Source organism: Meriones unguiculatus, chromosome 8 (genome assembly GCF_030254825.1).
Source record: "Meriones unguiculatus strain TT.TT164.6M chromosome 8, Bangor_MerUng_6.1, whole genome shotgun sequence".
Classification (NCBI taxonomy): Eukaryota; Metazoa; Chordata; class Mammalia; order Rodentia; family Muridae; genus Meriones; species Meriones unguiculatus.
This window is the reverse complement of record NC_083356.1, coordinates 53,883,284-53,910,573: the sequence shown is the minus strand read 5'-3', so window position 1 is coordinate 53,910,573 and position 27,290 is coordinate 53,883,284. Positions and strand designations below refer to the sequence as shown.

Sequence of the window (27,290 nt, the reverse complement as noted above, 5' to 3'; positions counted from 1 at the left end):
AGCTCATTCAGGATGATCTTTTCTAGTTCCCACCATTTGCCTGCAAGATACGGGCATAGAAACAGGGTTGTGGATCAATGGAATCAAATATAAGACCCAGAAATAAACCCACACACTTATGGACACCTGATATTTCACAACGATGCTAAAACCATACAATGGAAAAGATAGCATCTTCAACAAATGGTGCTGGTCTACATGCATTAAAATACAAACAGTTCCATACTTATCACCCTGAACAAAACTAAAGTCAAAGTAGAACAAAACCTCAACATAAAACCAAACACACTGAATCTGTTAGAGGAAAAAGTTGGGGAGAGCCTTGAGTTCATTGGCACAGGAGACAACTTCCTGAACAGAATACCAACAGCACAGGCTCTAAGATCAACAATCAATAAATGGGACCTCGTGAAACTGAAAAACTTCTGTAAAGCAAAAGACTGTTGTCCGAACAAAACGACAGCCTACCAACTGGGAAAGGATCTTCACCAATCATGTATCTGACAGAGGTCTAATATCCAGTATATGTAAAGAACTCAAAAAGTTAAAGAGCAACACATCAAATAATCCAATTAAAAAATGGTGTACAGAGCTAAACAGAGAATTCTCAAGAGATGAATATTGAATGACAGAGAAACACTTAATGTTCAACATCCTTACTGATTAGGGAAATGCAAATCAAAATGACCCTGAGATTTCACTTTATACCCATCAGAATGGCTAAGATTCATATCACAAGTGACAACACATGCTGGAGAGGATGTGGGGAAAGGGGAACCCTCCTCCAATGCTGATGGGAATGTAAACTTGTACAACCACTTTGGAAATCAATTTGGTGCTTTCTCAGACAATTAAGAATAGTGCTACCTCAAGATACAACCATACCACTCCTAAGCATATATACATAATATGCTCAAGTATTTAACAGACATTTGCTCAATCATGTTCATAGCAGCTTCATTCATAATAGCTAGACTCTGGAAACACCCCAGAAATCCCTCAGTTGAGGAATGGATACAGAAATTGTGGTATATTTACACACTGGAATACTACTCAGCAATTAAAAACAAGGCTACTGATTTTTTTTAAAGTTAATTTTGTATCCGGCCACTTTGCTGAAGATGTTTATCAGTTGTTGGAGTTCTCTGGTAGAATTTTGTGGGTCACTCATATATACTATGATATCATCTGCAAATAGTGACATGTTGACTGCTTCCTTTCCAATTTCTATCCCCCTTTATTTCCTCTAGTTGTCTTATTGCTCTAGCTAGAACTTCAATTACTATGTTGAACTGATATGGAGAGAATGGGCAGCCTTACCTTATCTGTGATTTCAGTGGGATTGATTTAAGTTTCACTGCATTTAGTTTGATGTTGGCTAAAGGCTTGCTGTTAATTGCCCTTATTATGTTTAGGTATGTGCCTTGTGCCCCTGATCCCTCCAAAACTTTAAACATGAATGTGTGTTGGAGTTTGTCAAATGCTCTTTCAGTATCTAAAGAGATGATTGTGTGTGTGTGTGTGTGTGTGTGTGTGTGTGTGTGTGTGTTTCTTTCTCTTTGTTTGTATTGTGGATTATGTTTCTAGATATCTGTGGATATTAGCCATATAATATAGGATAAACATACTAAACTCCACTGACCTAAAAAGCCAAACACCAAGGAGGACTGTAGGAAAGCTGCTCAATTCTCATTCAGAATGGAAAACAAGGTAAACTGAAAGCTAGAGAAGAGAGGGAACAGGATGGGAGCCAAGCACAGATGTTCTGTCAAAGGCTCAGCATGGGATCAAAGCAGATGCAGAGACTCACAGTCAAACTCTGGACAGAGTGCAGAAAGACTTGTGGAAAAAGAGGGAGATAAAAGGACCTGGAGAGAAGGGGACAAAAACCCCACAAGGAGACTAACAAAGCCAAAAAATCTGGGCCCATGTGGGATTGCATAGTCTGATGCGTCAACCAAAAAGGAGAAGCAAACAAAGTACTGTGGCTTGGTAATTAGATTTTTGTACAGTGAAACATTCTGTGTTTTTCTGATCCTTGTGGATACTATTATGTCTTAGAGATGTAATGGAACAAAGCCTGGTCTAGTACAGACTTACATTATTCTTTGCTTGAATTATTAAGGTGAATGGATTTTCCCTCAGCATTCAATTCTTTTAAGTGAAGCACACAAAATTCTGGCCACAAGACATATGCTTTACTGCCAAGGTACTGTAGTGATTTTGGGGAGACAAAGATTGATCAACAATATTCAAATAGGTCTTAAAAATCTATCAAGTTGTGGTTGCCAATTCTCTGACTTCTCAGTAAATGCAAATATTTTTCTTTCATGATGAGCTGTAGATATACAGATGTTTGTGAGTCACAAATCAAATAGAGTTCCCCATCCTTAATTTTGTTGCTGATAGCTATATTCATGTTCTTGTTCTTTTCCATTTTATTTGATATGGATTTTAAGGGTTATGTTTACTATAACATGGCTAATATCTGCAAATCTGTATATATGATCTATATATAATTCAGTGATTGTAAACTGAATGTACCATAACTGATGTTTTCCACATATATGTCCATTTTTAAAATGTTTCATCGTGCATTATTTTTATGATGATTAATTACAAAATGTAATTTCTATGCATTCTGCAAAATAGGTCTGCAATACATCATTGTGATAGCAGGAAATGCAGTAGTTCTCTAAGATGCACGTAGCAATATTTTACACTCTAGCCAAATCCTCACTTCCTTTACAAACTAAATACTGTCATTCTTCTCTGTTTTTATTATATTGATTGTTTTATACTCTTCCTGTAAGTGGCATGATCTACTTAGAAACAACAAATTGATAGAGAGATATTGATTATTTAAATTCCAATAAACAGCTGCATAGAACAATTTTAAGGTAGAAAGGTAAGTCAAATTTGAGTATAGGTCATGCCACATATAATCATTAGTTTTTATAATTTTTAATATTACAAAAATGTTTACAGAAATATAAATACCTACCCAGCCACACCCCTTAGATATAAAATATTGCCCTGCCTGCAAAATATGCTAGGGCTATGGTGGCACAACTTTTGTAGGAAGAAACAATCAACATCTTATTTGACATATGGCTCACTCCATGAGATGGAAACCATATCCATCTTGGTTTACCAAAAAACATAAACGAGATATCCCAGAGAAGTACAGTTTTTAAAATTGAATAAAGTATGATAAAATGACTCTTAATTATATTCTGCTATATTCATATATTAGTGGCTTATTCAGCCATCGTCAGAGAAGATTCCTTCTTCAGCAGATGGAAAACCATCAGGCAGACATTACACACAGAGAGAGAGAGAGAGAAAGAGAGAGAGAGAGAGAGAGAGAGGGAGGGAGAGACCTTGGAACACACAGCTCTAAAAGGGATGTCTACATTAAAACCTAACCCTCAGAGCTCAATGAATCCTGCAGGACACAAGGCAAAAATACTTTAATTGCCAGAGGAGATACTGGAACCAGGAGAACAAGGTAGTCTCAATAATCTGGGCATGCTTTATAGGAATTCATAGAGATTGGGGCTGCAGATATCTAACCAACGCTATACATTATATATACAGCCAGATATATAATGTGTATAATATATATATTATACTATATTTTATATATAGTCATATATATGTATATATAGTATATATACTATATGATATAGACTATAACATAATATAACATAATATAATATTATACATATATAGTAATCATTATAGATTTCAGTTTAATTATTTTTATGGGAATCCTCGGTGTATGAATGAGTGAGCCTCTAATTCTTGTGCCTTCTTTTGGAGTCCTTTTTCTTCTGTTGGCTTGCTTTTCCAACTTCACTGTGGTATGGCTTTTAAAAACCTTACTCTATTTTACTTTGTGATGTTTGGGTGTTATCTCTTAGAGGCCTGCTCTTTCCAAGGACAGATAGAAATGGAGTGGATCCATATGGGAAGGGAGGTGAGGAGGAACTGGGAGGAATAGGGGAAAGGGAAAATCTAATCAAAACATACTGTGTGAGACAAGAAGCTATTTTCAATAAAATGGGAGGAAAAAAGAAACAGGTTTTATGCTCTTAAGTTAAGAGTTGCACTTGGATTCTACCACTCCAGAGAAAGCTGAGACAGGTGAACGGTCATGTGATTGGTTCCAGTGTATGAACTCCAAGTGAGTTCAAAATTAGCCTCTTCTTGAAAGTGGCCTATACTCATGTGAATTAACTTTCTATGATAAAATTGCTCCATGCAACAATTTGTTGGAATTTAATCAATCAACATCTCTCCATCCATTTGTAGTTTCCAATGATTATTTGAGTCTCTACTGCATATATGAAGAAATTAAGTTCCTTACATTGTTAATTTATTAAGAGATTATTATCTTACTGAATTGATATGTTGCACTATTGAAATCTTCACTATTTTAAAACATATATATTTCCAACAATTTTTAAAATCTAACTCAGAACCTTATCATGAGATTATAGTTTTTATTTACCTGCTTTATTTTACTTTTTAGTACTGAATCATGTTAAATCCAGTTCCATTCTTGAAAATTAATTCATGTATATACCCTATTTACAGTTTTTATCTTTCACTCTTCCCACTTTTACTCCTCTTTTGTCTGCCCTGTTCTTCTCTCAAATTCATGTCCTCTTTTTCTATAATTATTATATCTAACACAATTCTGTGTCTTTATTTCTGCTTCTCTCTCTCTCTGTCTTACACACACAAACATACAAAAGATACTGAGTTCAATGAATGTTGCTTCTATTAATATGATTTAGGGACTGATCAAAATAGGTTCATGTAACCTATAAGGAGGCTTGTTTTTAAAGCAAACATCTGCATTTCTCATTAGTCATTAACAGCCAGTAGCTGTTCTACTAACAGTGAAACATTTTGAACATTCCTACTTCCATGTCAACATGTGTAGTACTGTGGTCTCCTGAATGTGTTATTTAGGGAGTCACATTGTTAAGAGTTTATAAGTACAAAAATCCCCCTCATGTTCATGAGACAATATCTCACAGCTATCTGTCCTTTCCAGAATCTGGGTTTTACAACTTTTCTGCCCCTTCAGATTAACATGTTCACTGAACCTTGAGTAAAACATGTAAGATGAATAGAATAGAATAGAATAGAATAGAATAGAATAGAATAGAATAGAATAGAATAGAATAGGAGTAATATGAACATACATAAATAAATGTATAATGTATATAAATACACATATTATATATAATTCATGTAGAGAATCTAATTAATGTCAATATTAACATGGGTTAGGGGATGATCAACTTAAGTTTATGTGACCTCTTAGAAAGTTTGTTTCTAAAGAAAAATTCACATTTTCTCATCAGTCATTGACAGCCTGTAACTCTGCTGCTAAGAGCAGTGTCTTATGAACATCCCTATATCAGTATATAATAATATATAGTACATATAATTTTTGTATAAATAAACATATATCAGGTAAAACATAGACATTAAAACAATGATTCTGTTCATGATAAATCTCATAAGAAGAAAACTAGAACTAATTTACACTACTGTAAATAGTGTCTTAAAACATATGTACAATTGATACAAAATATCACCCTAGATTTTCAAAATGTCTAGTATTAGTTAGAATGTCATATTCCATGATATATCTTCCTATTAGTGAATTAGTAATACTATTACATAACTGCTTTCAGTAACAAAATATTTCTGTCAGTCTATCATATGAAAGACAGCTGAAGTACTTAATTCCTGTAAAATTATGAAGCAGAGATAGGCTCTGAAGTATTGCCATTCAATGTCAACATTTTTATCCTCTACATATGTACAGAAATATATAATTTAAATAAACTTCTCAGGCAAGATAATCACAGTGCTTCTAAGCCAGAAGCTATCTGTACTGGGAACCTGTTATTCCATCTGGGTTCTCCCAGATGGTGAGGATTTCAATATCCAGGATTAACATCTATTTAAACAACAATGAGAAAACTTTTCTAGTACTTTACACACTTAGGCACTGTCAAGAATGATAAGTATGATGTTTCTATAATTTTAGGTGATGTAAACCACTAGTTACCTTTAATTCGGTATAGAACACCTGATATGGTTTGTGAATTCCCTCAATGTTTAGACAAATAAATGTGGAACTATAAGCATTTATCATTATTCAATTTTGTTAAATTGAATATATATGTGTGTGTGTGTGTGTGTGTGTGTGTAGCATACATATATATGTAGCAAAGGTATTTTAGTGGGATTACTTTATAATGTGTGTGTTTGGGGGGAGGGCAGTGTTAAGTGTTGTCAATAACGTCTTCAGGCACCATAATCTATTAAATAGAAAGTAGAGTGCAAGCTATAAGTGACGTCTTTTAGTGTTGTTGGTTTTTATGGTTACATAAACTCCTTTCCCAAATACTACAGCCTACTATCATTGTTCTGGGACCCTTCAGAATTGATGATGAAACTCTGCCAGTAACCTTACATATAGGAGGCATAGAATACGGAGGAATCAATCTGGTATTCACTTTGGAAACCCATCCCTACCTTCTACCTTTCATGATTTTGGAAGGTGCTATTCATACTATAAAATTAGTCAACAGTGTTACCTTGCTGTGAACCCTTTAAGATACAATAATGACTCATTGGACACAGTATCCCTCTCTGTGCAATGTATGCATGAATAGGGGTAATAACTAAAAACTTTCTTAATTGTTTTAAAGTTTACATCAAAAGATGAAAATCATGTGTAATAATACTTGGTCTAAAACTCCATACTTGATTAGGTCATAGGTGTTCCAAGAGAATATAATTCTACCATTATGATACATTCATTTATTTTTATATATCCATAAATATATAAATATAACTTTTTCAGTTTGTGTAATGTTGATTTAAAAATAAACCACTTTAACTATATTTTCATTTTTTACATTAATTACATTTTATTTGATTTGTATCCCAGATGTAGCCCCCTCCCGCATCCCCTCCCAATCCCACCCTCTCTACCTCATCTCCTCCCATGCCCCTCTCTAAGTCCACTGATAGGGGAGGACCTCCTCTCCTTCCATTTGTCCCTAGCTTATCAAGTCTCATCAGGACTGGCTGCAATGTCCTCCTCTGTGGCCTAACAAGGCTGCTCCTCCTTTGGGGTGGGGGAGTGTGTCAAAGAGTCAGCCACTGAGTTCATGTCAGAAACATACCTTGTTCCCCTTACTAGGGTACCCACTTGGAGACTGAGCTGCCATGGGCTATATCAAAGCAGGGGTTCTAGGTTATATCCAGACATGGTCCTTGGTTGGAGATATAGTCTCATGAAAGACCCCTGTGCCCTGATATTTTGGTTCTTCTGATCTCCTTATGGGGCTCCTGTCCTCTCCAGGTCTTACTAACTCCCCCTTCTTTCATTTGATACCCCACACTCTGCCCAAAGTGTCAGCATCTGCTTTGATACTCAGCTAAGTAGATTCTTTCAGTGGCCTTCTGTGGTAGGCTCCTGTCCTGTTACTTATTTTCTCCTTCTTCCAATATTGATCCCATTTGTCTTTCTAAGTGAGGATTGATCATCTTACCCAGGTTCCTCCTTCCTGTTTATCTTCTTTAGGCATACAGATTTTGGTATGTTTATCCTATCTTACAGGTCTAGTATCCACTTATAAGTGAGTATATACCATGTGTGTCTTTCTGCTTCTGGGATACCTCACTCAGAATGTTCTTTTCTAGATCCCACCATTTGCCTGCAAATTTCATGATTTCCTTGTTTTTAATTGCTGAGTAGTATTCTATTGTGTAAAAGTACCACAATTTCTGTATCCATTCCTCAATTGATGGACATCTGTGTTGTTTCCAGGTTCTGGCTATTACGAATAAAGCTGCTATAAACATGGTTGAACACATGTCCTTGTTGTGTACTTGAGAATCTTTTGGATATATAGGGAAGCACTATTCCTAATTGTCTGAGAAATCGCCAGATTGATTTCCAAAGTGGTGGTACTTTTCATTCTCACCAGCAATTGAAGGGGGTTCCTCTCCAGCATGTACTATCACTTGGGATTTTTATCTTAGCCAATCTGAGAGTTGTAAGGTGAAATCTCAGGGTCATTTTGATTTGCATCTCCCTGATGACTAAGGACATTGAGCAGTTCTTTAAATGTTTCTCTGCCATTTTATATTCCTCTGCAGAGAATTCTCTGTTTAACTTCATACCCATTTTTTTAATTGGATTACTTGATTTGTTGCTTTTTAACTTCTTGAGTTCTTTATATATTCTGGATATCAGCCCTCTGTCAGATCCTTTCCCAGTCTGTAGGCTTTCGTTTTGTTCTGATGACAGTCTCCTTTGCTTTACAGAAGCTTTTCAGTTTCATGAGGTCCCATTTATTAATTGTTTCTCTTAGAGCCAGTGCTGTTGGTATTCTGTTCAGGAAGTTGTCTCCTGTGCCAATGAGTTCTAGGCGTTTCCTCACTTTTTCTTTTAAACAATGAAGTGTGTCTGGTTTTATGTTGAGGTCTTTGATCCACTTGGACTTTAGTTTTGTGCAGGGTGATGAATATAGATCTATTTTCATTTTTCTGCATGTAGACATCTAGTTGGACCCCCACCATTTGTTGAAGATGCTGTCTTTTTTCCATTGAATGGTTTTGGCTTCTTTGTCAAAAATCAAGTATCCATAGGTGTTTGGGTTTATTTCAGGATCTTCTCTTTGATTCCATTATAAAATTCATTGAATGAAGATTTCAATTTCTTTATTATATTTATGGGAAGAGCTTGTTAGATTTGCCTAATAAATCTGATTGGGTATGTGAGCTTTGGTTATTAGTATTCATTGTGTTTTAGTGGTAGGTGTGTGCTTTTCAGAACAATGAAACAGGACTATTAAATCATTAGCAAGTACCTTCAGTCATGCTTTCTGAAACTCTGCCTTAATTTCTGTCCTACCATAGTATTACATGTCACTGTGAGCCAGGTTATGAAGAAACTTAGAAGTTATTAATGGCTAAGAACAACTGAAAGCTCACATGCCGACATTCATGCAGAAAATTAAATTAAAGACACATGATTCTTAAAATATTCTTAATCAGTCCAAGATGTTGGAGACCAGCACACATAATATTTGAGGGACAAAGGATCCTCCACTCCAAAATTGTTGAGTGATAGGGCAGCTGATGCCAGAACATTTAGGTTTTCTGGACAAGAGGGAACAACCCGTGAGCTGGTAGAGTTTGGATCTAGGTCACCCATGGACATCTCAGGGGTCTGAGAATAACAAATATTCAACCCTTCAGCACTACCTTTTGACCCAAGCAAGCATGTGTCTCTCTGCTTGGTAGAGCAGCAGTGGTTGCCCCAAGCAAGAGCCTGCTTGCTCAATGACTAAGACTGAAAAAGCTCATAACACAAATACAGGTCTGCATGCACAGCTACCAAGTACTTAACATCCCTGAGCTGATGGATCTCCTATACCTTTTTTATTTCGATTCATTCACTTTGTATCTCACATGTAGCCATCTCCCTTGCCCCCTCCCAATCCTACCTGCTCTCCCTCTTCTCCTCCCATGCTTCTTCCCCCATCAACTGATAAGAAAGGTACCCCTCCCCTTCCATCTGACCCTAGCCTAACAGGTCTCATCAGGACTGACTGCACTGTCTTCATCTGTGGCCTGGTAAAGCTGCTCCCCCACCAGGAAGAGGTGATCAAAGAGCCAGCCACTGAGTTCATGTCACAGACAGCCCTTCTTCCCCTTACTAGGGAAAAAACCCACTTGGAGACTGAGCTGCCATGGGCTATATCTATGCAGGGGTTCTAGGTTATCTCCATAAATGGTCCTTGGTTGGAGTATCCATCTCAGAAAAGACCTCTGTGCACAGATTTTTTTGGTTCTTTTGCTCTCCTCGTGGAGTTCCTGTCACCTCCAGATTGTTCATCTCCTCCTCTTTCATAAGCTTCCCTATGTTCTGTCCAAAGTATGGCTATGAGCCTCAGCATCTGCTTCAGGTCTCCATACTGTCATTTGACTCTGCAGGCTCCAATCTGAGAGTAGAGAACAGGAGGAACTATTGTGCTTTCCATATAGGCCTATGGCTAGTGATTATGCCTTCAAGTAACTATGTGGAGAGTCCCAGATACAGGATCCCTCTACTCTAGCAACCAGATATCAGATTCCTCCCAAGCACACTTCTACTGTGGTCAACATATGGATCCTTGGAACAGTGTTCCCAACATTGAAGGCTCTGTTTTGTGGGTCTCCTTGTGGCATCCAGGAAAACAATTCTGGGAGACAAGATGGTGCAACCCAGACAGATCCGAATACCTGGAGTGGGCCAATGAGGTATTCAGGACAGTGGCACATGTGCACTACACCTGCGAACAGCACCAACAACCTGCACTTATGCTCCACCCTTCCGGGCATCTTCACATGCTAGCAACCTGTCCTTCAAGGTACACTTCCACACTCATTCCCACACTTGCGCACATGCACCTGGGACCTTCCTCCCTTAGCTACAGCTGAAGCACCAATATCCACTCTCGAACCGGTGCACCTCTCTCATATTCCTTAAAACTATTCCAGACTCCAGAGACAGACAGACCTAGTCTCAAGTAGAGACTCCAGGAACAAATAGCAAAGGTTACAGATTAGCAGCTGTCTAGAGGTCTACAAAAGAACTCATCAAACAAAAATCAGGATATCATGGCTTCACCAGCAACCCAAAATAACAATGAATATTTTCATTCTTAGGAAACACAGGAAAAGGATTTCAAACCTATGCTTATGCAGGTATTAGAGGCACAGAAAGAGGAAAAGAACAAAGCTCTCAAAGGTATACAAGGGTATACAACCAAACAAATAAGGGTAGATGGAGAGGTACAAGTAGAGACACATAGAGAGGAAAGAACAAAAAAAAAAGTCATCATGGAAATACAGGAATCCATATTCAAACAGATGAAGGAAATGGTGCAAGAAATGAAAACAGAATTAGAATTAATAAGGAAAACACAAACAGACAATAAAACTGGAGTTTGAGAACTTAGAGATAAGATCAGGAACCACAAAAGTAAGCATCCTCAACAGAATACAAGAGATGGAAGAGAAAATCTCAGGTGCTGAAATACAATTGTAGAAATGGATACATCTCTCAAAGAAAAAGTAAAATCAGAAAAGTTCCAAACATAAAACATCCACCAGAAAGGCAAAGAGGATGGACATCAGAAGAAGGAGAAAAGAAGGAACAAATCAGGAGCCTGACACAGAGGACCTCTGAAAGTCTCTGTCCTGCAGACTATCAATGCAGATGCTGAGACTTATGGGCAACCTTTGGGCAAAGTGCAGGGAATCTTAGGAAAGAAGTGGGAAACAGTAAGATCTGGAGAGGACAGGAACTCCACAAGGAGAAAAACAGAACCAGAAAATCTGAGCACAGGGGTCTTTCCTGAGATTGATACTCCAACCAAGGACCATTCATGGAGATAACCTAGAACCCCTGCACAGATGTAGCCCATGGCAGTTCAGTATTTAAGTGGGTTCCATTGTAGTAGGAACAGGGACTGTCTCTGACATGAACTGATTGGGCTGCTCTTTAATTACCTCCCCCTGAGGGAGAAGCAGCATTAGCAGGCCACAGAAGAAGACAATGCAACCACTCTCGATGAGACCTAATTGACTAGGATCAGAAAGAAGGAAAAGAAGACCTCCCCTATCAGTGGACATGGGGAGGGGCATCATACAGAGGATGGAGGAAGGGAGAGATTGGGACTGGAGGAGGGAGGGAACCACAGGGGGGATACAAAGTGAATAAAGTGTAATTAATAAAGAATAAATAAAAAAAATCCTCTGTGCCACTTTACAGATACCTGATAAAACAGGGTCAGATGAAAGGGGAGGAGGTCCTCCCCAAGTAGTGGACTTGGAAATGGGCAGGGAGGAGATGAAGGAGGTAGGGCAAGATTGGGAGGGAATGGGGGAGGGGGATATAGCTGGGATACAAAATTAATAAAATGTAACTAATAATAAAAAATAAAAAAAACATCCAAAAAATCAAGGACTCCATGAAAAGATGAAATCTAAGAATTATGGGAATAGATTAAAAAAAAAATTAAAGGATCTAAGGTCCAGAAAATATTTTCAAGAAAATGATAGAAGAAAATTTTCCCAACTTAAAAAAAGAGATATCCATAAACATACAAGAGACCTTCAGAACACCACATAGACTAGATGAGAAAAGAAACTCCTCACATCACATAATAGTAAAAAAATTAAATAGAGAGAACAAAGAAAAAAATATTAAAAGCTGCAGGTGAAAAAGGCCAAGTAATCTACAAAGGTAGACCTATGATACCAGACTTCTCAAGAGAAACTGAAACACAGAAAGGCTAGGCAGATGTCATGCACATGCTAAAAAAACACAGATGCCAACCTGCATTATTATACCCAGCAAATCTTTCAATCAACATAGATGGAGAAAACAAAATATTCAATGAAAAATTAAACAAACAATATCTACACAGCATCCCAGCCCTACAGAAGATACTAGAATGAAAACTCTAAATCTAATGAAATCAACTACACTCAAGAAACACAGGGCATAGGTAACTTCACACACACACACAGAAAAAAAATAAATAAATAAATCAACAAAAGAAAACAAGCATAGAAACACAGTAACACCACCAACTCCATAAGGAAGGGAAGTAACATTCATTGATCACTATTATCTATCAACATCAATGGACTCAACTCTCCAATAAAAAGACAGAAACAGATTGTTTGTAGAAACAGGATCCAACATTCTGCTGCATCCAAGAAACACACCTATGCAAAAAAGATAAACACTACCTCAGAGTAAAAGGCTGAAAAAATGTTTTTCAAGAAACTGGACCCAGAAAACAAGCTGGGGTAGGTATCCTATTATCTAATAAAATAGACTTTCAACCAAAATTGATCAAAAAAGATGAGGAAGAGCTCTTCATTCTCATCAAAGGGAGAATCCTCAAGGAAGACATCACAATCCTGAACATCTATGCCCCAAATAAAAGAGCACCTGTGTTTGTAAATAAAACATTATTAAAGCATAAATCACTCAACAATCATAACACCTTAATAGTAGGAGTCTTCAACATACCCCTCTCCCAAGGGACAGATTATCTAAACAGAAACTTACTAGAGAAATAATGACCCTTACAGAGGTCTTAATTCGAATGGACCTAATAGATATCTATAAAACTAGTCATCCAAACTCAAAAGAGCATACCTTTTTCTCAGCACCTCACAGACCTTCTCCAAAATTGACAATATATTCTGGCATAATGCAAGCCTCAACACATATAAGAAGATCGAAATAATACCATGTATTCATTCAGATAACTATTGCATAAAACTAGCCTTCAATAATAACAGAAACAGCAAACAGCCTACACACACATGGACACTGAACAACTCTTTACTCAACAACAACTGGTTTAGGGTAGATATAAAGAAATAAACTAATAACTTTATAGAATTCAATGAAACTGAAAGTACAACTGACCCAGACATATGGGACACAATGAAAGCAGTGTTAGAGGCAAGTTCATAACACTAATTGCTTTCATAAAAAAAAAAAAAGAAAAAGAAAAAGAAAAAAAAAGTTGAGGTATATCATACAAACAACTTTACTCCCCCCCTGAAAGCACTAGGGGGGAGTAGGAGAAGAAGAAAGATGATGACAAAGAAGATGAAAAAGAAGAAGAAGAAGACGAAGAAGAAGAAGAAGAAGAAGAAGAAGAAGAAGAAGAAGAAGAAGAAGAAGAAGAAGAAGAAGAAGAAGAAGAAGAAGACACACACGAGAAGAAAATAGACGACTGGAAATAATCAAACTAAGAGCTGAAATCAATAAATTAGAAACAAAGAGAACAATGCAAAGAATGAATAATCCCAAGAGCTGGTTCTTTGATAAAATTAACAAAATGGACAAACCCTTAGCCAAAATAACTAAAAGACAGAAAGAAACTATCCAAATTACCAAAATCAGAAACAAAAAGGGGGACATAACAACAGACACTGAGGAAATCCAAACAATTATTAGGTCTTACTATGAAAGAATGTATGCCACAAAATTTGAAAATCTAAATGAAATGGACAATTTTCTTGACAGATTCCATTCACCAAAATTAAATCAAGATCAGGAAAATAGATTATATAGTCCTGTATTCAACAAGGAAATAGAAACAGTCATCAAAAGTCTCCCTTCCAAAACATGCCCAGGATCAGATGGTTTCAGTGCAAAATTCTACCAGACTTTCAAAAAGTGCTAACTCCAATTCTTTTCTATTCTACAAACTAAAACTATTCTACAAAACAAAAACAGAAGGAGCCTTACCAAACTTGTTCTATGAGATCAAGGTCACCTTAATACCTAAAATACACAAAGACCCAACCAAAAAGAGGACTTCAGACCTATTTCTCTTATGAACATTGATACAAAAATATTCAATTATATATACTCACAAACCGAATCCAAGAAGACGTAATAGATATCATCCACCATGACCAAGTAGGCTTCATCGCAGGCATGAAGGGGTGATTCATTATATGGATATCCATCAATATAATCCACAATATAAACAAACTGAGGAAGAAAAATCAAATGATCATCTCCTTAGATGCTGAAAAAGCACTTGACAAAATCCAACACCCATTCATGTTTAAAGTCTTGGAGAGGTCAGGCATACAAGGCATATACCTAAACATAGTAAACTCAATATACAGCAAGCCTTTAGCTACCATCAAACTAAATGGAGAGAAACTTAAATCAATCCCACTAAAATCAGGGACAAGGCAAGGCTGCTCATTCTCTCCATATCTCTTCAACATAGTATTTGAAGTCCTAGCTAGAGCAATTAGACAACAAAAGGAGATCAAGGGGATACAAATCAGAAAGAAAGCAGTTAAAATGTCATTATTCACAGACTATATGATAGTATATTTGAGTGACTCCAAAAATTCAACCTGATGACTCCTTCAGCTGATAAACACCTTCATCAAAATGACTGGTTACAAAATTAACTCAGAAAAATCAGAAGCCCTCCTGTATACAAAAGACAAAAGGACTGAGAAAAATAGGGAAAGAACACCCTTCACAATAGCCACTAATAATATAAATTACCTTGGTGTGACTCTAACCTAGCAAGTGAAAGATCTTTTTGAAAAAAACTTCAAATCTCTGAAGAAATAAATAGAAGAAGATATCAGAAAATGGAAAAATCTCCCATGCTCATGGATAAGCAGGATTAACATAGTAAAAATGGCCATCTGTGAAAAGCAATCTACAGATTCAATGCAATTCCATTCAAAACACAATTCTTTAAAGACCTTGAAAGAAGAATTCTCAATTTCATATGGAAAAACAAAAAACCCAGAACTGCTAAAACAATCCTGTACAAGAACAGATTGTCTGGAGGTATCTCCATCCCTGATCTCAAGCTGTACTACAGCGCAGCAGTAACAACAATTGCATGGTACTGGCATAGAAACAGAAAGATGGATCAATGGAATAGAATAGAAGACCCAGAAATAAACCCATACTCATATGAACACTCCTTTTTTTTTTCAAAGAAACCAAAACAATACAAGGAAAAAGATAGCATCTTCAGCAAATGGTGCTTGAATAACAGGACGTCTACATGTAGAAAAATGCAAATAGATCCCTACTTATCACCTTGCACAAAACTAAAGTCCAAGTGGATCAAAGACCTCAGCATATAAACAGACACACTAAACCTGTTAGAAGAAAAAGTGGAGAAGAGCCTTGAACTCATTGACACAGGAAACAAGTTCTTGAACAGAACACCAAAAGCACAGGCTCTAAGACTGTCGTTAGAACAAAATGACTGTGTATGAATTGGGAAAGGATCTTCACCTACCCTATATCTGACAGAAGGCTTATATCCAGAATGCATAAACAATTCAAGAAGTTAAACATCAACAAACCAAGTAATACAAATTAAGAATGGGGTACAGAGGACTATCGAGTGGCAGAGAAACACTTAAAAAATGTTAAACATCCTTAGTCATCATGGAAATGCAAATCAAAACCAGCCTGAGATTTTACCTTACACCCATTAGAATGGCTAAGATCAAGAACTAAAGTGACAACACATTCTAGAGTGGAGAAAGGGGATGGCTGGTGGGTATGTAAACTTGTACATAAACTTGTATGTAAACTACTTTGGAATCAATGTGATGCTTTCTCAAACAATTAGGAAGAGTGCTTCCTCAAGATCCAGCTATACCACTCCTAAGCATATATCCAAAAGATGTTCAAGTACACAAGGAAATTTGCTCATCCTGAGTGTGTATTTCGGAAGCTGAAAGACACACATGATATATATTCACTTAGAAGTGGATATACATGCATAATATTGTATAAACATATACAATATTAATATAAACATATTAAAATCTGTAAACAGATTTTATATGTAAACATAGTAAAATCTGTACACCTAAAGAAGCTAAGCAAGAAGGAATACCCTGGGTAAGATGATCAATTCTCATTCAGAAAGACAAATGGGACAGACATCAGAAGAGAGAGAAAACAGGGAACAGGACAGAACCCTACCACAGAGGGACTCTGAAATATTCTACCCAGCAGGGTATTAAAGCAGATTCTGAGACTCATACCCAAACTTTGAGCATAGACAGTCTTTGGGAGGGGACAGGATCTCCACCAGGAGAGCAACAGAACCAAATCCTGACCCCACTGTTGTCTTGGAGTATGTGGGTTGCGCTTGAACACCACAGAAAGAGATGAAAGAGAAGTGTTCTCTAAATATGGCCCCATTGCTAATGTGTCTATAGTGTATGACCAGTTGTCTAGATGTTCGAGAGGATTTGCCTTTGTATATTTTGAAAATGTAGATGATACCAAAGAAGCTAAAGAACGTGCCAATGGAATGGAGCTTGATGGACGTAGAATTAGGGTTGATTGGGCCTCAAACCCCAATACCAGGAATTTATATGGGGAGACCCACTTATGGCAGCTCACGTCGCCGGGACTACTATGACAGAGGATATAATCGGGGTTATGATGATCGGGATTATTAAAGCAGATCATACAGAGGAGGCAGTGGAGGAGGCTGCGGATGGAGAGCTGCTCAAGACAGGAATCAGATTTACAGAAGAGGCATCACCTTCTCCTTACTATAGTAAGGAGGATACAGGTCACGTTCCAGATCCCAATCCTATTCACATCATCGCTATTAAAGCATGAAGTTGAAGGCTTTCTGGAACCTGCCATAGAGCTGGGATATTGTTTTTGGACAATATTTTCTATTGTCTCCTGTTTAAAAAGTGAACAGTGCCTAGTGAAGTTAGGTGACTTTTACACCTTTTATGATAACTACTTTTGGTGGAGTTGAAATGCTGTTTTCATTCTGCATTTGTGTAGTTCGGTGTTTTGTTCAAAGTTAACTGTTTTCAGAAAAGTATGTTTTGCGTGTAATTTTTAATTTTTCATCAATTACACTTTATTCATTCTGCATCCCCCCATAAGCCCCTCCCTCCTCCCCTCCCAATCCCACCCTCCCTCCTCCCTCTGCTTGCATGCCCCTCCCCAAGTCCACTAATAGGTGAGGTTCTCCTCTCCTTTCTGATCTTAGTCTGTCAGTTCACATCAAAAGTGGCTGCATTGTCCTCTACTATGGCTTGGTAAGGCTGCTCCCCCCCAGAGGGAGGTGATCAAAGAGCAAGCCAATCAGATTATGTCAGAGGCAGTCCCTCTTCACATTACTATGTAACCCAATTGGACTCTGAACTGCCCTGGGCTACATCTGTGCAGGGGTTCTGGGTTATCTCCATGAATAGTCCTTGGTTGGAGTATGAGTCTCTGGGAAGTTCCCTGTGTTCAAATTTTCTTGTTCTGTTGCTCTCCTTGTGGAGACCCTGTCCTCTCCAGCTCTTACTATTTCCCAGTTCTTACCTAAAATTCCGTTCACCTGCCCAACAGTTGCCCATCCGGCTCAGCATCTGCTTTGATAGTCTGAAGGGCAGAGGCTTTCAGAGGCCCTCTGTGGTAGGTTCCTTGGTTGTTTCCTGTTTTCTTCTTCTTCTGATGTCCATCCTCTTTGCCTTTCCGGATGGGGATTGGACATTTTAGTTAGGGTCCTCTCTCTTGCTTAGTTTCTTTAGATGCATAGGTTTTAGTGGGTTTGTCCTATGTTGTATGTCTATATGAGTGAGTATATACCATGTGTGTCTTTTTGCTTCTGAGACAACTCACTCAGGATGATCCTTTCCAGATCCCATCATTTACCTGCAAATTTCATGATTTCCTTATTTTTCATTGCTGAGTAATATTCCATTGTGTAGATGTACCACAATTTCTGCATCCATTTTTCAGTTGGGGGCATCTGGGTTGTTTCCAGCTTCTGGCTATTACAAATAAAGCTGCTACAAACATGGTTGAGCAAATGTCCTTTTTGTGTACTTGAGCCTCTTTTGGATATATGCCCAGTAGTGGTATGGCTGGATCTTGAGGAAGCGCTATTCCTAGTTGTCTGAGAAAGCGCCAGATTGATTTCCAGAGTGGTTGTACAAGTTTACATTCCCACCAGCAGTGGAGAAGGGTTCCCCTTTCTCCACAACCTCTACAGCATGTGTTGTCACTTGAGTTTTTGATCTTGGCCATTCTCATGGGTGTAAGGTGAAATCTCAGGGATGTTTTGATTTGCATTTCCCTAATGGCTAGTGAGGTTGAGCATTTCTTTAAGTGCTTCTCTGCCATTCGGTATTCCTCTACAGAGAATTCTCTGTTTAACTCTGTTCCCCATTTTATAAGTGGATTACTTGGTTTGCTGCTTTTCAGCTTCTTTAGTTCTTTATATATACTGGATATGAGTCCTCTGTCAGATAAAGGGTTGGTGAAGATTCTTTCCCAATCTGTAGGTGGTCGCTTTGTTTTGATGACGGTGTCCTTTGCTTTACAGAAGCTTTTCAGTTTCATGGGGTCCCATTTATTGGTTGTTGCTCTTAGAGCCTGTGCTGTTGGTGTTCTGTTCAGGAAGTTTTCCCCTGTACCAATGAGTTCTAGGGTATTTCCCACTTTTTTTTCAAGCCAATTTAAATAGAAGCGGTCATCAAATGTCTCCCATCCAAAAAAAGCCCAGGACCAGATGCCTTCAGCGCAGAATTCTACCAGACCTTCAAAGAAGAGCTAACACCAATTCTCTTCAAACTATTCCACAAAATAGAAACAGAAGGAATATTACCAAATTCATTCTATGAAGCCACAGTCACCTTGGTACCTAAACCTCACAAAGACTCAACAAAGAAAGAGAATTTCCGGCCAATCTCCCTTATGAACATTGATGCAAAAATACTTAATAAAATACTTGCAAACCGAATCCAAGAACACATCAAAGATATTATCCACTATGACCAAGTAGGCTTCATCCCAGGTATGCAGGGGTGGTTCAATATATGGAAATCCATCAATGTGATCCACCATATTAACAAACTGAAAGAAAAAAACCACATGATAATCTCCCTAGATGGTGAAAAAGCCTTTGACAAAATCCAACATCCATTCATGTTCAAAGTATTGGAGAGATCAGGGACACAAGGCACATATCTAAACATAGTAAAGGCGATATACAGCAAGCCTATAGCCAACATCAAACTAAACGGAGAGAAACTTAAAGCAATCCCACTGAAATCAGGGACAAGACAAGGCTGCCCACTCTCTCCATATCTCTTCAACATAGTGCTGGAAGTCCTTGCTAGAGCAATAAGACAGTTGAAGGAGATCAAGGGGATACAAATTGGAAAGGAAGAAGTCAAATTATCACTATTTGCAGATGATATGATAGTATATGTGAGTGACCCCAAAAACTCTACCAGGGAACTCCTACAGCTGATAAACACCTTCAGCAAAGTGGCCGGATACAAAATTAACTCAAAAAAATCAGTAGCCCTCCTGTATACAAAAGACAAAGGGGCTGAGAAAGAAATTAGGGAAACAACACCCTTCACAATAGCCACAAATGACATAAGGTACCTCGGAGTAACCTTAACCAAGGAAGTCAAAGACTTGTATGAAAAAAATTTCAAATCTCTGAAGAAAGAATTAGAAGAAGATATGAGAAGATTGAAAGATCTCCCATGCTCATGGCTTGGTAGGAATAACATAGTAAAAATGGCCATTTTACCAAAAGCAATCTACAGATTCAATGCAATGCCCATCAAATTACCAACACAATTCTTTACAGACCTGGAAAGAAAAATTCTCAACTTCATATGGAATAACAAGAAACCCAGAATTGCTAAAACAATCCTCTAAAGATCTTCCGGATGTATCTCCATCCCTGATCTTAAGTTGTACTATAGAGCAACAGTTTTAAAAACTGCATAGAAACAGAATGGTGGATCAATGGAACCGAACAGAGGACCCAGAAATAAACCCACACACTTATGGACACCTGATCTTTGACAAAGATGCCAAAACCATACAATGGAAAAAAAGATAGCATCTTCAACAAATGGTGCTGGTCTAACTGGATGTCTACATGTAGAAAAATGAAAATAGATCCATACTTGTCACCCTGCACAAAACTGAAGTCCAAGTGGATCAAAGACCTCAACATAAAACCAGACACATTAAATCGGCTTGCGTGTATTTTTTTGCAGTCCAAATTTTGACTGCAGGGAAGTTTCTGTTATACAAAACTTCATTTAAAAGGTTTTTCTACTGAATCCAGGGGATTCTGAAGATCAAAGCCTGTGTATAAAATGCTATAAAATTGCAAAAAGCAACAATAAACAAGTTTGATTTAAAAAACAAACAAAAAACAAAACATGGTGTCATTAAAAAGTGTGATACACGGTATATGCTCGCTCATATAGACATATAGGATAAACTTACTAAAATCTGTACACCTAAAGAAACTAATCAAGAGGCAGGACTCCTGCTAAAATGCTCAATTCCTATCCAGAAAGGCAAAGAGGATGGACATTAGAAGAAGGAGAAAAGAGGAAACAAGTCAGGAGCCTGACATAGAGGACCTCTAAAAAAGCTCTGCCCTGCAGACTATCAGTGTAGATGCTGAGACTTTTGGGCAACCTTTGGGCAGAATGCAGGCAATCGTAGGAAAGAAATGGGAAACAGTAAGATCTGGAGAGGACAGGAACTCCACAAGGAGAACTACAGAACCAAAATATCTGATCACAGGGGTTTTTCCTGAGACTGATATTCCACCCAAGGACTATGCATGGAGATAACCTAAGACCCCTGCACAGATGTAGCCCATGGTAGTTCAGTATCCAAGTGGGTTCCATTGTAATAAGAACAGGGACTGTCTCTGACATGAACTGATTGGCCTGCTCTTTAATTACCTCCCCCTGAGGAGAAAGCAACATTACCAGGCCACAGAAGACAATACAGCCACTCTTGATTAGACCTAATTGACTAGGATCAGAAGGAAGGGAAAGAAGACCTCCCCTATCAGTGGACTTGGGGAAGGGAATGCATACAGAGAGTGGAGGAAGGGACCTATTGGGACTGGAGGTGGGAGGGAACCACAGGGGGGATACAAAGTGAATAAAGTGTAATTAATAAAGAATTTAAAAAGGGCGTTATAATAGAACTATTTTTACAAAATATAGAAAGGCAAGTTACACATTTTGTGACCAAACTTCTTTTTTTGTTGGCTTATTTTCTTTTTCTTTTCTTTTCTTTTTTTTTTTTTTTGAGGTGTTTTTGTTTGTTTGCTTGTTTGTCTCAAAATTTGATGAACTTGATTTCTTGACTCCATGGTTAGACATATTAAAAAAGGGAAAGTAGGTTTCCCAGTAAGGGGTACAGGGGTTGTCTCTGACATGAACTCAGTGGCTGGCTCTTTGATCACCATTCCCTGGCTGGTGCAGCCTTACCAGGTCACAGAGGAAGATGATGCAGCCAGCCTTGATGACTCTTGATAGACTAGGGTTAGACAGAATTGGAGGAGGTCCTCCTCTATCAGGAATGGAATGGGTTAGAAGAAGAGGGAGGGCAGTTGAGACTGTGAGGAGATGAGGGAGGGGGCTGCACACATGCACGTACACATTGTCCTGAATAAACATAATGAGACCAAGAACCTTCAAAGATGCCATAATATTCTGTATGTGTTGGCCATGGTCATCTTCCATTGGGCATGGCATCTGCACTAAAGAATGGTTTGTATTCTGAGTAGACTGTCTTCGAGAAGACTGATTTTTCATTTGTGAGTTGTTACCCATTGCCCTTCTCTTATGGGTTAGAAATATGCTCTTGTGTCCAATTCTCCTCAAAGCAGAAGCGATTTCCGATCAAACTCGTTCTCACATTTCATTGGCAAATATTGAATTGGAACAGTATTGAAAGAATAATTGCCACACTGCTCTCTCTTAAGACATCAGAGGAGAATTACTTCCCTCCTATGAAAGGCATGGAGCCACAGCAGGAGACTTGAAAATAATAGAGGATAGCCTCTATAAGTAAAAAGAAAATTCTCTAATTTAGCTGTTAATAATTTATATTTTCATGGAGCATTTGGAAAAAACTTATTTATATACATTTTTGTTAAACATACTTGAATGTTTCTAAAACATGTTATAATATTATTTGTAAAGTGGCACTGTTAATTATTTCAAATCAATTTTTATCTATCTATCTATATGTCTATCTATCTATCTATCTATCTATCTATCTATCTATCTATCTAACTCCTTTCTGTTATATTACTTTGAGAACATGGTTTTATTATGCAACACAGGTGACCATAAAGGTGGCAGTCCTCATTCCACATCTCCCTCAACACCTATACAACACATCTAAGGCAATACACAGGATTGGAATGACCATTTTGTTCATGGAGATAAACAAGGAACAAGGAGGCATGTGTAACTTTATTTCTTTTTCTTTTCTTCTTTTTCTTCTTCTTTTTAACTGTTATATTGGGATTTATTTCTATTTCTATTATTATTATTATTATTATTATTTACCATTTATTCTCTCTGTATCCCCAGTTGTAGCCCTCTCTCACATCTCCTTCCAGTCCCACCTTCCCTCCCTCTCCTTCCTCTATTCTTCTTCCCTAGTGCACTGATAAGGAAATTTCTCCTCTCTTACTGTCCGACCCTAGCCTATCAAGTCCCATCAAGACTGCCTGGATCCTCTACTTCTGTGGGCTGGCTAGGTCACCCCACCAGAGAGAAGAGATCAGGACCAGGGAAGCAAAGTTCATGTCAGAAACTAGATGTCCTTCAACTAAAGAATTTATACAAAAATTGCAGTAAATTTACACAACAGAATACTACTCAGCTATTAAAAACAGGAAAACATGAAAATTGCAGTCAAATGGATAGAACTAGAAAAGAACATCCTTGTGTGGTATCCAAGAAACAGAAAGACATGCATATTAGCCACATTATGTAGCAAATCATACTAAAACTATGAAAATAAACCAAACAACAAGAAGGAGCCTAGGAATGATGCTTAATTCTCATTCAGAAGGGAAAACAGGATAGACACCAGAAACAGTAGAAGAGAGAAAACAGGAATGGAGCCTACCACAGAGGTCCTCTAAAAGACTCCAACAAGCAGTGGATTGAAGCAGATGAAGAGATTCACCATCAAACTTTGGAATCAGCGCAGGTAGTCCTATGGAAAAAGGGGCATATAAAAAGACCAGGAGAGAACAAAAGCCACAGAAGAAGACCAAAAAAGCCCTCCTCCAAAAAGAAAACCAGGGCCCACAGTCACTGCAGAGACTGATGCATCAACCAAAAAACATACATACAGAGGACCTAGACCCCTAGCTCAGATGCATCCCCTAGACAGCTCAGTCTCCTTGTGGGTTCTATAGTAAGAGGAGAGTGACAGTCTCTGACATTTGCTACTTTTTAATAACCTTTACTTCATTACATTAACACAAGCAAAATTTTTATTTTATAAATATATATGTATAAATAAACGAATGATTTCTTTGTATTAACTATTAGCCTTTATGTAAATATATCCATATATACTATAAAATATGTGAGACATACTTGACATACTTATATTTATAGAGACGGTAGACAATTAGTGATGGATATGCATTATTATACCTATAGACATTTTAGATTTTTTTTATTCTTTTTGTATTATTATTATTAGTTACATTTTATTAACTCTGTATCCCAGCTGTATCTTGCTTCCTTATTCCCTCCCAATCCCTCCCTCCCTCCCTCATCTTCTCCCTGCCCCTTTCCAAGTCCATTGATTGGGGAGGACCTCCTCCCCATTCATCTGACCCTGTTTTATCAGGTATCTTCAGGACTGGCTGCAAAGTCCTCCTCTGTGGCCTAGCAGGACTGCTCCTCCCTTGGAGAGTGGGGAAGTCAAAGAGCCTGCCATTGAGTTCCTGTCAGAAATAGTCCCTGTTCCCCTTACTATGGGAAACCAATGGATTACTGAGCTACCAAAGGTTCGTCTAAGCAAAGGTTCTAGGTTATATCCATACATGTTCCTTGGCTGGAGAAACCATTTCAGAAAAAAACCCCTGTGCCCAGATATATTTGGTCCTTGTGGAACTCCTATCCTTTCCATGTCATACTAACTCCCCTTCTGCCGAAGGTCTGGTTATGAGTCTTAGTATCTGTTTTGAAACGCTGCTAGGGAGTCTTTCAGATGCCTTCTGCGGTAGACTCCTGTCATGCTTCCAATGCACATCCCATTTGTCTTTCTAAGTGAGGATTGATCATTTTACCCCGTGTCCGCTTTCTTGTTTGTCTTCTTTAGGTGTATAGACTTCATTATGTCTATCATATCTTGTAGATCTATATAAGTGAGTATATGCCATGTTTGTCTTTCTCCTTCTGGGATACTTCACTCAGAATGATCTTTTCTAGATCCCACCATTTGCCTGCAAATTTCATGATTTCCTCATTTTTGATTGCTGAGTAGTATTCCATAGTGTAAAAATACCACAATTTCTGTCCATTCCTCCACTGATGGACATCTGGGACATTTTAGATTTTCATTGACAAATTTAGATTTAATATATTATTAGAACTAATGAATAAACTGTAAAGAATACAGAAATTTGAGAATGACTGTAGAAGTAAACATGTCTTTAAACAATGTATACAAAATTATGAGCAATTATGTAAGCTACTAAATATACTGAAACTTGAAAAAAATAGATTTGTGCTTTTTACTTCTATTTAGAATTTTTGGCTTTTTACAAATGAAACTTTTTTCAGGGATCTTTTTTCCTGATATTACTTATTAGTGAAGCTTTCTTAGGTAATTAGGGACTGTGACTCATATTAACAATGACTGCTCCTAGGGAGGTAAACGGGGTCCAAGTATCTTCCTCAAGCATCTGGAGAGAGCTTTATAGATGATGTTCACTGACTAAACCGTTTCCCATAACTTTAACAAGAAAGTGGTGCAGTTTAACATATGATGGTTCTTTAAAGATAAAAGGATTCTAAACTAATGAAAGCAGACTAGTATTTCATAGCATTTAGTTACAAACTGATGCTATTAATTTAAGCAAAAAGAGTAAAGTAACTGAAATTACTCTGAATATTAAAGATCATACTGTTAAAGAAATAAAAAGTATAGATTTAATAAAGATACGCTATTTTACTTTGGTTATCTTAAAACTCTTAATTAAATGCCTAGAAATGATTACAAAAACTACTGAAAGGTATGAGTAACTGAACTAATAAATGATGACATAAACAAATAGAATACAGAAGTGAATGCATGCTGTGTATTCATTCTCATATTACCAATTTTTGAAAGTGCAAGAAGAAATTAATCTGATATTTATCTTCAAGAATTTGAACCTTACTGGGAAAAATGTTACATTTATTGATGATTACAGTAAAATGCCATAAATATTTATTTCAATTATAAATATATAAGCAGGATACTTTCATGACTTTTCACAGAGAAACATGAATAATCATCTAAACTTTCATGCTGTCTTAGCTATGTCAGAAGTTTAAAAACCCAATTTGCATGCTTGTCTAAATCGTTCCTATCTTCCTGAACACCTCTTACATTATAAATACCACATTACAAAACAGGGCTCAGTAAAGCCACAAAAACACTACACATTTCCTGAGGTCCAAACTGTATCAACCTTTTTTTTTTTTAACTCAGCAGCAATGTGAGACTTTCTCATTGCAGCTAATTTTTTCCACAAGTAATTTCTTTCTAAAAAGACAGCTAAATATATGGTGTGTAGGGCTGAGCTATTGTGGAACCAGGAGCAACTGGTCTTGAGGAGTGGGCACCAGTCATGTCCAACCCTGGAAATCTCATTGAAAGTGATTGGTGTGGGGACCTCCTATGGATGTTTTGGTTCAGGATATGTAAACATGTTTTTGATAATATTCCAAGTTGGGGATTTTAGTTTGTCCACACCTGTAAAGTGTCTTGTGCAGAGTGTGGCCTTAAGGTGGAATTATTTGAATTCTGAGAAGTTTGATGGGTATAAATATGACAGCTCGGAGGAAAAAGGCATGGCTCTTTGGAGGACTGCTTGCTGCTGGTTTGTCGTGCTGCTGCATTTGCTGTTTGCTGATTACTTGTACCTCTGAATTCTGGACAACTGATACTGGTATAGCCCTCAAAAGAAGTATCAGAGAGAACTCTGCCCCTGTCTCCACTAGCCTTCTTTCCCTCCTACCCATTGTTAAAAGGTTGGAAAGGAGGTAGAAGCACTTAAGAAACCTGATAAAATAAGGGTTTTTTCTTTAAAAAAAAATCAAGGTCAATAGAGACCACTCCCTCCTCTGTCCAGAGCCTGCGTGCTCTGACTCACATAATCCTATATCCCCACATTTGCCCATACAAGAAGAGGTCACAGTCTTAGATAGGGTAAACTTTCTTTTCCTTATAAGGCCATGTCAAGCAAGTACCTGGAATTCCTCTTCACTCATATAAGGCAGGCATTCCCAGCTTCTTAGCCCCAGCCAATGAAGTACACTCACCTTGAAAGCCTCTAAGCTCTCCTCAAAGGTTTAAATAGCCACTATTCCCTGCAATTAAAGCTGCTCAAGGATGCCTGCCACCGCCTATGGAGGAAGCCTGCTTTCCTCCTTGCTTATCTGTGCTTACCTTCACTTAATCTGCTTCCTGAGGTCTTCACCAACTCTGGACTGGACATTCTGCCTTAATTTCCCCTCAGGCCACTGAACTCATGCCAGTAAAGGATGGGTAGTGGAGTGAGAATGACAATAGTTCATGCCTTATTACCAAAACCTGTCATCTTTGGGGACAG

General features: G+C 37.7%; 1 pseudogene; it reads left to right on the top strand.

Annotated features, from left to right (window-relative positions):
- Window positions 1–16,757: 16,757 nt before the first annotated feature.
- On the top strand, window positions 16,758–17,259 carry LOC110542779 (transformer-2 protein homolog beta-like; annotated as a pseudogene).
- Window positions 17,260–27,290: the final 10,031 nt, after the last annotated feature.